This window comes from Dipteris shenzhenensis, chromosome 27, assembly GCF_047967505.1.
Source record: "Dipteris shenzhenensis isolate YYH24624 ecotype China chromosome 27, Dip_SZ_1.0, whole genome shotgun sequence".
NCBI lineage: Eukaryota > Viridiplantae > Streptophyta > Polypodiopsida > Gleicheniales > Dipteridaceae > Dipteris > Dipteris shenzhenensis.
In genome coordinates, this window is record NC_141622.1 from 37,257,893 (window position 1) to 37,267,838 (window position 9,946).

Below are 9,946 nucleotides of genomic sequence, written 5' to 3' on the forward strand. Positions count from 1 at the left end.
TTTCTGAGGCTCCCTGCCTAGAATAGTACTCCAAAAAAAATGTTATGTGTTTTGTCTTTTGTAAATCACCTGTGGTCACCATATGATGTAGGCCATGTGATATGTGTTTGGTCTATCCCATTTTTGTAAACCTTAACCCTTGAACACCTTTGCTAGCATGAGATCCTACCCATAGATTTAGCCTTGACCACCATGAGACGGCATGAGAAATTATGTGACTAGATGTAGCCTTGACATAGCATGAGGAAGGTTTTTACTATGCACAATGTGCTGATGAGGGCACTGTGTACAAGTTGGTGACTATGGTTGGGGTTCATGGTGCAGTTTTTTTTGCTTATGTTATGCCTTGGGATCCTCTTTTTGACCCAGCAAAGTGTCTTATGAATTTATGTTACTTTGAAGGCCTTGCTGGTACCTGTTCTACCTCATGTTTCTTCTATAGCATCTTTGTTGGGAAGAGTGTTACATTTCCCTAAGCAAGATTTCTTAGTCTCAAGTAGGGACATCCGAATTCGCATCTTGTGGGATATGGAAGAACCCATACCATCATGTTAACACATTGATTATGGTTTCCCACATCCTTTTTGCATTCTCCTACAGTTTGCTTCCTTCCCCAATGTGTGTTATAAATGTAAACAGATTGGTCATTTTGCTTGATATTGCCCCTCATCCTCACATCCATCGACTGATACTATGAAGGCCTCTTTACCTCTCCCTTTGGCTTCTCCTCCTCTCCTTTCTAACAAGTTGAAGCACCCCAACATAAAAAAGAATGGAGACAAGTGCATCCTTAAGAGAAACCTTTTGTTGTAGTGTGTCCAGTGACCTTGTCAAATCCCTTTCAGGCTCTTTCATTCAAGGATATCCTTATGCCTCTGGTCCTAAACCACAGATCTTCCGAATGGATACTCCTAATGTTCCACCTTCTTTTGCCTCTACATATTTAGGTGTTGATGTTTCTGTTCTGTTCGAGCCTTCATCAATTATGCAGACTCATTTTCTTGGAAAGGAGTCATCTCTAGCTTCTCCAGGTACTAAATCTCATTCATATCAGCTCTACTACAGGTGGATATATCTCCTTCAAATACAGTTAATGTTGATAATGAGGATACAAATTTGGCTTTTGGAGAGTCAATTATACAGGTTCCCTCTCATGAACCTAATGATGCTATCAAATCTGGCACTTGCCTCTTCATTTTCCTTGGACACTTTCCATCCTTGGTTGTGAAAGGTTTTTGACCCTGTGATTCAAAAATTTTGGGGCCTACTTATCTCAAAAAAATCACAAGGGTCAAAAACATCTTTGTTTTATTGATGGCGATGTAGTTCCTTTACGATAGTTTTTGCATGTAAACAATCTCACTATGGAGGATATCATGCTAGATGCCCCCCCTGATGACTTGTGAGCATTTGTCCAGTTTTTGAATATCCTCTTGGCTTTTCCCAGGAGCCTACTGGTAATCTTTCTATTTTTTTACTTCATGGTGGGTTTTTACCTCTTCTGAGGTTTCCAATAGAGAAATACAAGATTTCACCCAAAAAAAAATTTGTAGGAAATATTGAAGGTGAAAGATACTATTCACTTTTGCACTAGATCCTAGTGAGCTTTGGAAAAAGGGCAGTTGAGGAACAGGTGGGGAGTGCCTCTTGTGCTCTATAGCATCGTTTGCACCAACCATCTCCTTGGCCAATTCTCCTCTGTTAGCCATCCACACTGCTTTGTGCATAATTAGCCACAAAAGACAGGATTCTTTGGGATATTCTTATGCCATAGTTTCTCCAAACCTTGTGCACATCTTTTATCTGAATCTTATTTGACCAACTTTTGGTTAAGTTGATATGTCACAGTATCTGCATCCACAAAAATTGGAATCAGGAAAAGATGATTTTGCCTTGCTGATCTAAGGAGGGTTGTAGCCTTCCCCCCATCCAAAGAGGTTGTCCCTATTCTGAAGGTTCTTTCTTTCTATTAGGTCGTTCCCATGGCTTCTGCTGGAAGAGAAGGTTATTCTTAGTATGTAAGGTTCTGAGCCTTTTGTTCACCTATAGATATTTCAGTGTTGTTGTTGGTAGTATAAGTGTAGCTTAGGACCTCGGGTCATATTACGATGAGAGACGTAGGCTTAAGTGTGGTAAGCAAACATAGTGCATGCATGTGTGAAAGGGATGTGCATCATCATGATTGGGGTAGTGAAGGATTTCGCCTTCACTGGGGGTTGAAGGGTTTAGAGGGAGTTTGAGCATTAGAGGGAGGTTTAGGCTTTAGAAGGAGGTTCCAAGGTTTAGAAGGAGTTCCACAATTTAGAAGGGTTTCAGGGTTCAGGAGGAGGACAAGGGTTGAGGGACTAAGGGTTTAGGGGGAGCATAGGAGTGGGAGAGAAAGAAGGTGTCACAGCATGGGGGGGGAAGCAGAGAGAGGAGAAGGGAGGAGGAGAAGGGAGGAGAAGGGAGGAGGAGGAGAGGAGGGAGGAGGAGGAGAAGGGAGGGGAAGGAGGGAGGATAAGAGGGAGAGCATGGGTTGCAAGGTTGGAGGAGAGGGGAGGAGGAGTTGAAAGCTTAGGACATGCTTTTGGACATGGAGTGCAAGGAAGCATGGACACTTGGAGAAAATTGCTTGGAATACCAAAGTAGAACTTAATACAATGCCCCAAAGAGTGTGGGCTTCATTCCATTATGGGATATTTATACAAGTTGGAGAGCTTCTCTCTCTGCATGTAGGAATTGTAAGACATTGTCTCTCTACATGTAGAACTTGCATATAGAAGTTGCACGTAGGAGTTGCAAGTTGCATGTAGGAGTTGACAAAATATGAAGAGGGGAGAGGAGAAGAGTGGAGATGAGGAGAGAGGGCACAACTAGAGAGCACACCAAAAATGACTAAATGTACACTAGATTTAGTTGAAAAGATAGAATATATACAAACCCATTTAGGGTTAGGGTTAGGGGATCTAACCCTTTCCTTTGTAGCACTTTATAAGGTTAGTGCTATGCACATATGATCATGTGATGGTGCTATGCACACATGATCACATGATGTTGAGTGTGAACTCTAAACACGTTCCCTCAAGATCAACATCATGAAGTAGGCCTTCCCTCAAGATGATGATTCTGGGGAATCAAAGAAGGAGTGAGCATTACATTCCATCACACCCCTTTAATGGGAATGTCCTTCCTCTACATCAAACCAAGAGCTAGTCGGTGTTTCTCAAAAAGCTCTTTACCGAGTGGTTTGGTAAAGATGTCTGCAACATTCTCTTTGCTATCACAATGCTACAGTGTGATGTCGCCAAGTAACACTCTTTCTCTAATGAAGTGCTCTCTGACATCAATGTGCTTTGTCCTGGAGTGATATACTAGATTTTTGGCCAGTGTTTGAGCCGATTGATTATCACAGTATATTGTTGTTGGCTTTAACTCATCAAAGTAATTTATTTCTGACAATAGTCTTCTGAGCCATATAGCCTCACATGCACCTGTAGTGAGTGCTCTATATTCTGCTTTAGTCGAAGATAAACAGTTGGCTGTTTGTTTGACAACCATGATATAGCACCTTGACCAAGGAAAAATGCATATCCCTGTGTCGATCTCCTGGTCTCATGATCTCTGCCATAGTCACTCTCACAGTATCCCATGCAACTGTGGATGACTTCCTCTGTATTCTATCCCAAACTATCTTGTACCTATGATGTATCTCAAGAATCTTTTGGCTGCATTCCAGTGAGACTATTTTGGATTTGCCATAAATTGTGCTAGTGAGCTTACTGCATAACAAATATCTAGCTGTGTGATTGTCAGATATATAAGAGATCCAATGAGCTACCTATAGTATCTGTCATTGACTGTAGGCTTTTTTAAATCTTTAGTAAGTTTCAAACTCTGGTCCATGGGAGTGGCTGCAATCTTGCAATCTGCCATATGAAACTTCTTCAGGAGACTCTCAACATACTTGAGCTGACTCATGAATGTGCTATCTGAATCTCTCCAGAACTCAATTCCAAGACAATAGTGCATAAGTCCAAGATCTTTCATGTCGAACTTTGTAGATAAGTCTCGTTTCAGTTTTTTGATGAAGCTATCTTTGCTTCCTATCACAATCAGATCATCTACGTACAAAAGTGCAATAGTAATGTCTTCTGCTTGAACTTTGTAGTAGAGAGTATGATCTGATTGGACTTCATGTATCCCAAATCAGCAAAATACTTGTCGATTCTACTGTACCAACTTCTAGGTGCTTGCTTTAAGCCGTAGAGACTTTTCTTGAGATGGCAAACCTTATTCTCCTTTCTTGGTTCAAAATAACGTGTTGGTTGTTGCATGTAGACTTCCTCATCTAGATAAGCATTGAGAAATGCATTCTTGACATTGAGCTGATACACATTCCATTTGCTGAGTGTTGCTAGTGATATCAAGAACCGTATGGAATCCATCTTTGCTACTGAAGCATAAGTCTCATCATAGTCCTGACCATATTGCTGTGCAAATCCTTTTACAACTAATCTAGCTTTGTATCTTTGAATGCTGCCATCTGGATTGTACTTCACTTTGTATATCCATTTGTTTGCTGTGGCCTTCTTTCCTGGTGGAAGGTCGCATAATTCCCAAGTATTATTCTTATACAAGGCATCCATTTCTTCATTCATAGCAGTTTGCCATTCCGGCTTGTAATCTGTGTCTTCAAAGTACACTGGCTCTTCTGTAGCCATGATGGTAGTCATAAGAGCATAGTTGGTGGTTTCCACCTGAATTGCTTTGCCTTTTTGAGCATATGTTAATCTAGCTAGAGGTCTACTTTCCCTAGTAGACCATCTGAGCTACTGTGGCTCTGCTTGGGGTGTTTCTGGCAATTCTTTCTCTTCTTCATCAACCTTTTCTGTAGATGACTGTGAAGTCGCTGCTTCTATCTCCTGTGTAGGTGAGGTTTTCCATTCTGATTCCTCATCAAAGATTACATCTCTAGAGATAATGACTTTGCGGTTGATGGGACCATATAATTTGTATGCTTTGCTTTCTTCACTGTAGCCAACCATGATGCATTTGCGTGACTTTGCATCCAATTTCCTGCGATGATCATCATGTATGTGGGCATATGCTATGCAACCAAATATGTGGAGATGCCCAATGTGTGGCTTGTGTCCAGTGAATGCTTCATAAGGAGTCATACCCTGTATCGGTTCGGTAGGAAGCCGATTAAGCAAATAGTTTGCTATAGCTATTGCTTCTACCCAATACTGATTCGGAAGATGCTTTTCACTCAGCATTGCTCTAGCAGTGTCTGCTAAAGTCCCATTCTTCCTTTCAGCTCTTGCATTCTTCTGAGGAGTATCTACACATGTGAATTGTCTTCAAATGCCATGATTTTTGCAAAAGTTCATGAATGCTGAAGACATGTATTCACCTCCTCTATCTGATCTCATGACCTTGATCTTTTTGCCTGTCTGGTTTTCTACCATGGCTTTGAATTCTTGAAATCTAGAAAACACTTCAGATTTCTCTTTCAAAAAGTAGACCCAACAATATCTGCTGTAGTCATCGATGAAGGTCAAGTAATAGAGTGAACCATTGATGCTGCGGGCCTGGGCATAACCCCATACATCTGTATGTATCAAATGAAGAACACCTCGTGCACGAGAGGTACTTCTGACAAAGTTGGTTCACTTTTATTTGCTGAAGCAGCATGCTTCACAAACTTTTCCAAGAAACTGTAGCTTCGGAATCCCAATTGCTATATTCTGATTCCTCAGATCTAACAAGTACTTGAAGTTGACATGACCATATCTCTTGTGCCATTTTGCAGATAGTAGCATCTGTTGTGGTTGAGTTGACATGGCATGCTTATCTGGTACTATAGCTAGCATTCTGTATACGTGTCCTTCCTTGACACCTTTTGCTACTAGCTGACATCTTTTGGATTTGTCTCTGATAGTGCATTCATCACCATTGAAAATGACTTTGTCATTGTGTTCCGTCATTTGGCCTACTGACAAGAGGTTCTTGCTGAGCTTTGGAACATAGAGCACATCTTTCACTAATCCTTTCGTACCAGTGAAATTGTTCATAGGGATAATGCCTATCCCTTGAACTGGATTCAGTGTATTGTTTGCTATGTAGATGACATTTTTTTATCCTTCTAATGGCTTTTTTTCTATGAACCATTCGTGAGTATTTATCATGTGAGATGATGCACCACTGTTGATGTACCAAGGATCCTATTCAACTTGGTCGACTTGATAGTCTATTTTGCACTCAGCCATGCCAAATGCCTTCAATATCTTTCTAGCATACTTCAGCTGTGAAATGAAGATCTATTTTGGCTCCTGCCAAACTTCAATCCTCAAACAGAATTGCATCAATCTGAGGTCTGTGTCATTTCAAACTCTCTTCCTAGCAAATGCTTCGTCTGTGAGATCTTCTCTTCATGGTTCCCTGTTATGACAAGGTCGTCCACATAAAGGACCACGATCATACACCTACCTCCTTATCTGAAGATATACAAATTTGCATCAGATGGTCTCTTCTTGAACCTATTTTGCAGAAATTAGGCATCAATTCACTGGTACCATGCTTGTGGGGCCTGTTTCAGCCCGTAAAGTGCCTTTTTCAGTTTGCAGACTTTACCTTCTGAACCGGGGATCTCAAAACCTGGTGGTTGTTCCATGTATACCTCCTCCTTGAGATCTCCATTCAGAAAGGTGGATTTCACATCCATCTGAAACACGGGCCAACTTCCCTGGGCAGCTAAAGCCAAAACACTACGAATTGTGGTTAGTCGAGCTGTGGGAGCAAAAGTGTCTTGATAATCAAAACCATGTCTTGTGCAAATCCTTTTGCCACGAGCCGAGCCTTGTACTTATCCAATATGCCGTCGGACTTGTAGTTGGTCTTGTACACCCACTTGGTTCCGATTACCTTGCATTTTGGTGGTCGATCCACAAGGTCCCAAGTGTTGTTCTTCATTATGGAGCCATACTCCGACTGCATAGCCTCCATCCACCTATCATCGCCCTGTGCCTCTTTAAGACACTTCGGTTCATCAGCATGGATCACTTCTATCATCAAATCATAGTTGACCAAGTGTTCCTGTGCCCTTCTTTGCTCCTCTAATCTCTTGGACCGGCGGTGTTCGGATGATTCCTCCTCAATGGCTGGAGGTTCTCTGCCATCCAAAAGCTGCTTTACCCACTTCGGGAATGGCCGTTGCCATTGTGGTTCTGTAGGCTCTTCTTCATCTTTGTTGGCTCTTTCCTACTGCTTTCATAGGAAGAGCTGGTTATTCTATGTTTGCAGGGTTCCGAGGCTTTTTGTCACCTACAGATATATTGGGATTGTCGGTTGTAGTATATGTGTAGCTTAGGACCTCGAGTCGTGTTCCGGTGAGAGATGTAGGCTTAAGTGTGGTAAGCAAACAAAGTGCAAGCATGTGTAAAAGGCACGTAAACCATCTTTGTTGAGGTAATGAAGGCTTTCACCTTCATTGGGGGTTGTAGGGTTTAGGACGAGTTTAAGGGTTCAGAAGGAGGTTCCAGGGTTTAGAAAGAGTTCCAGGGTTTAGAAGGAGGTTCGAAGGTTTAGAAGGAGGTTCCAGGGTTTAGAAAGAGTTCCAGGGTTCAGAAGTAGGTTCCAGGGTTTAGAAGGAGTCCAGGGTTAGAAGGAGGATCCAAGGTTCAGAGTAGAGTACATGGTGGAGAACTTGTCTCCCTCGTAGATCATGGAGTTTAAGGGTTGAGGAACAAAGGGTTTAGGAAAGCATAGGAGTGGGAGAGGAAGAAGGTGTAAGAGCATGGGGGAAAGAAGAGAGAGGAGGAAGGAGGAGGAGGGAGGAGGAGGAGAGACGAGGAGGAGGAGGAGGGAGGAGGAGGAGGAGGAGGGAGGAGGAGGAGGGAGGAGGAGAGGGAGAGGATGGGTTGCAAGGTTGGAGGAGAGGGGAGGAGGAGTTGCAAGGTTAGGACATGCTTTTGGACGTGCAGTGCAAGGAAGCATGGACACTTGAGACAAATTTTTCGAATACCAAAGTAGACTCAACACAATGCCCCAAAGAGTGTGGGCTTCATTCCATTATGGGGTATTTATACAAGTTGGAGATCTTCTCTCTCTGCATGTAACACAAAGTCGTATCACAAAGTTGTTACACAAAGTTGTATCACAAAGTTGTAACACATTCTCTCTCTACATGTAGAAGTTGTAACACAAAGTTGTTACACAAAGTTGTAACACAAAGTTGTTACACAAAGTTGTAACACAAAGTTATGTCTAGAAGTTGTAACACAAAGTTGTAACACAAAGTTGTATCACAAAGTTGTAACACCTTCTCTTTCTTCATAAGTTCATGTTGGCACAGAGTCAACATACTCCCGGATCCATTTTATTACCCGTCCTTGGGTTATGGCTTATTGCGATCACGTACCTGGGTTGCCATGTTTTTAGTCCAGTGGCTGTGGAACTTGTGTCATGCCAGTCGATCCTGCTGTAGAGCCTTAGCACCATACAATTTTTGCGCACTTTCCAAGTAGCCTGTATCTACCATTTGCTCGAACAGAGATATGTGGCGTGCCTCCAAGAAGATCACTCTCTTTGATAGAGTTGGCTTGTAATATGAGCATCAATCCATTCATTGGGATTAAAGCTAAGTGGAGGCAAATGGGAATCAAGGTAACATGGGACCTCCAGAATGAATTCTAATGTTTTACAGAATATGGCACTTTGGCGAAGGGAGCGATCAATGTTGCCGTGCATTGTTTGTTCATGCTGCTGAAGTGCTCGGATCATGGTGCCTTGGATATTCCATTCTACACGAGAGTAGGGTTCGATCATTGGCCAATTAATGACTCGATCTTCAGCCAAAGTGTGTATGTTGGCTTCCCAATTTTTATGCCATGGAACTGCATAGAACTTGGGATGGGTTCTGAGACATGGAGGTGCCCGTAAGTACTCCTTTAAGAAGATTACATCAAAGAGCTTGGGACGGCGCCAATCAGGATATGGATCCAATTTGCTAATCCAACCTTCACTTATTTGATGCTGACGAAGGTTGGTAGGAAAGTTATCCATCGCGAGTTTTCATATCAGGATATTTGCTCCAAAATTCCTTGATGGGGTTACTGGGAAGTGGTATCTCATCAAAATCATACCCATCATTGGAACTTGGCATGGGTGTACGAATTGGATTATTCGGATCCTGATATTCAAAATCAAATACTGCATCATTTTCTGCTGATGGCAGCACCAAAAGTGTCGGAGGTGATGACGGGGCCGGGAGAGAATCAGGGGACATTGGGGAGAAATATGGCTGAGTGATAGTGGCAGAAGGGGGAGCAGAGGGGAGGGGGGGAAGAAATGGGCAAATGGTTTGAGCAGCTTGGTAATCCTCAAGGGTAGGATTAGCAAGGGAGAGGAAAAAGCTAGGTGTGAGGGGCTCGTAAGTTTGTGAATGTTGGGTAAGTTGAAAATGGTGAGAGGCATGAGCAAAGAGACGATGGAGGGAATAGATGTTAGGATGGAGCTCGGGGAAGGTTAAGAGGGTGGTAGCAGCAAGGGAAAGTGAGGTTATGATGTTGGCAGAAAGAGTGGTTAGATATGGCAAGTTGGATGTGAGATAGGCCTTGTCATCTTCCGACACTTCTTTTTGCTGGTGTGATGGGATGATCAGCTGCATGGGTTGGATGTCGGTTATGTCGTGCCATGCAAATAATAGGGATGGCCTTTGTAGCAATGGCAGCAAACCTGCAATAACCCTGAGGGGAGGACTACCCATGAGGTAGACATATGCAATGAAAGCATCCGTCCTGAGTGTTATAAACCCGGCATGTGTAGAGAGGCAGAAGATATTCTTCTCATCTTCAGAAAAGTCTTGGCAAATTATGCGCAGGGTTTTAGTCCCGATTGATCGTTTCCAGTTGATTGTTGGATGAGCAGATATGATCCTGATTTGGAGTTGCTTCCATTGGATAAG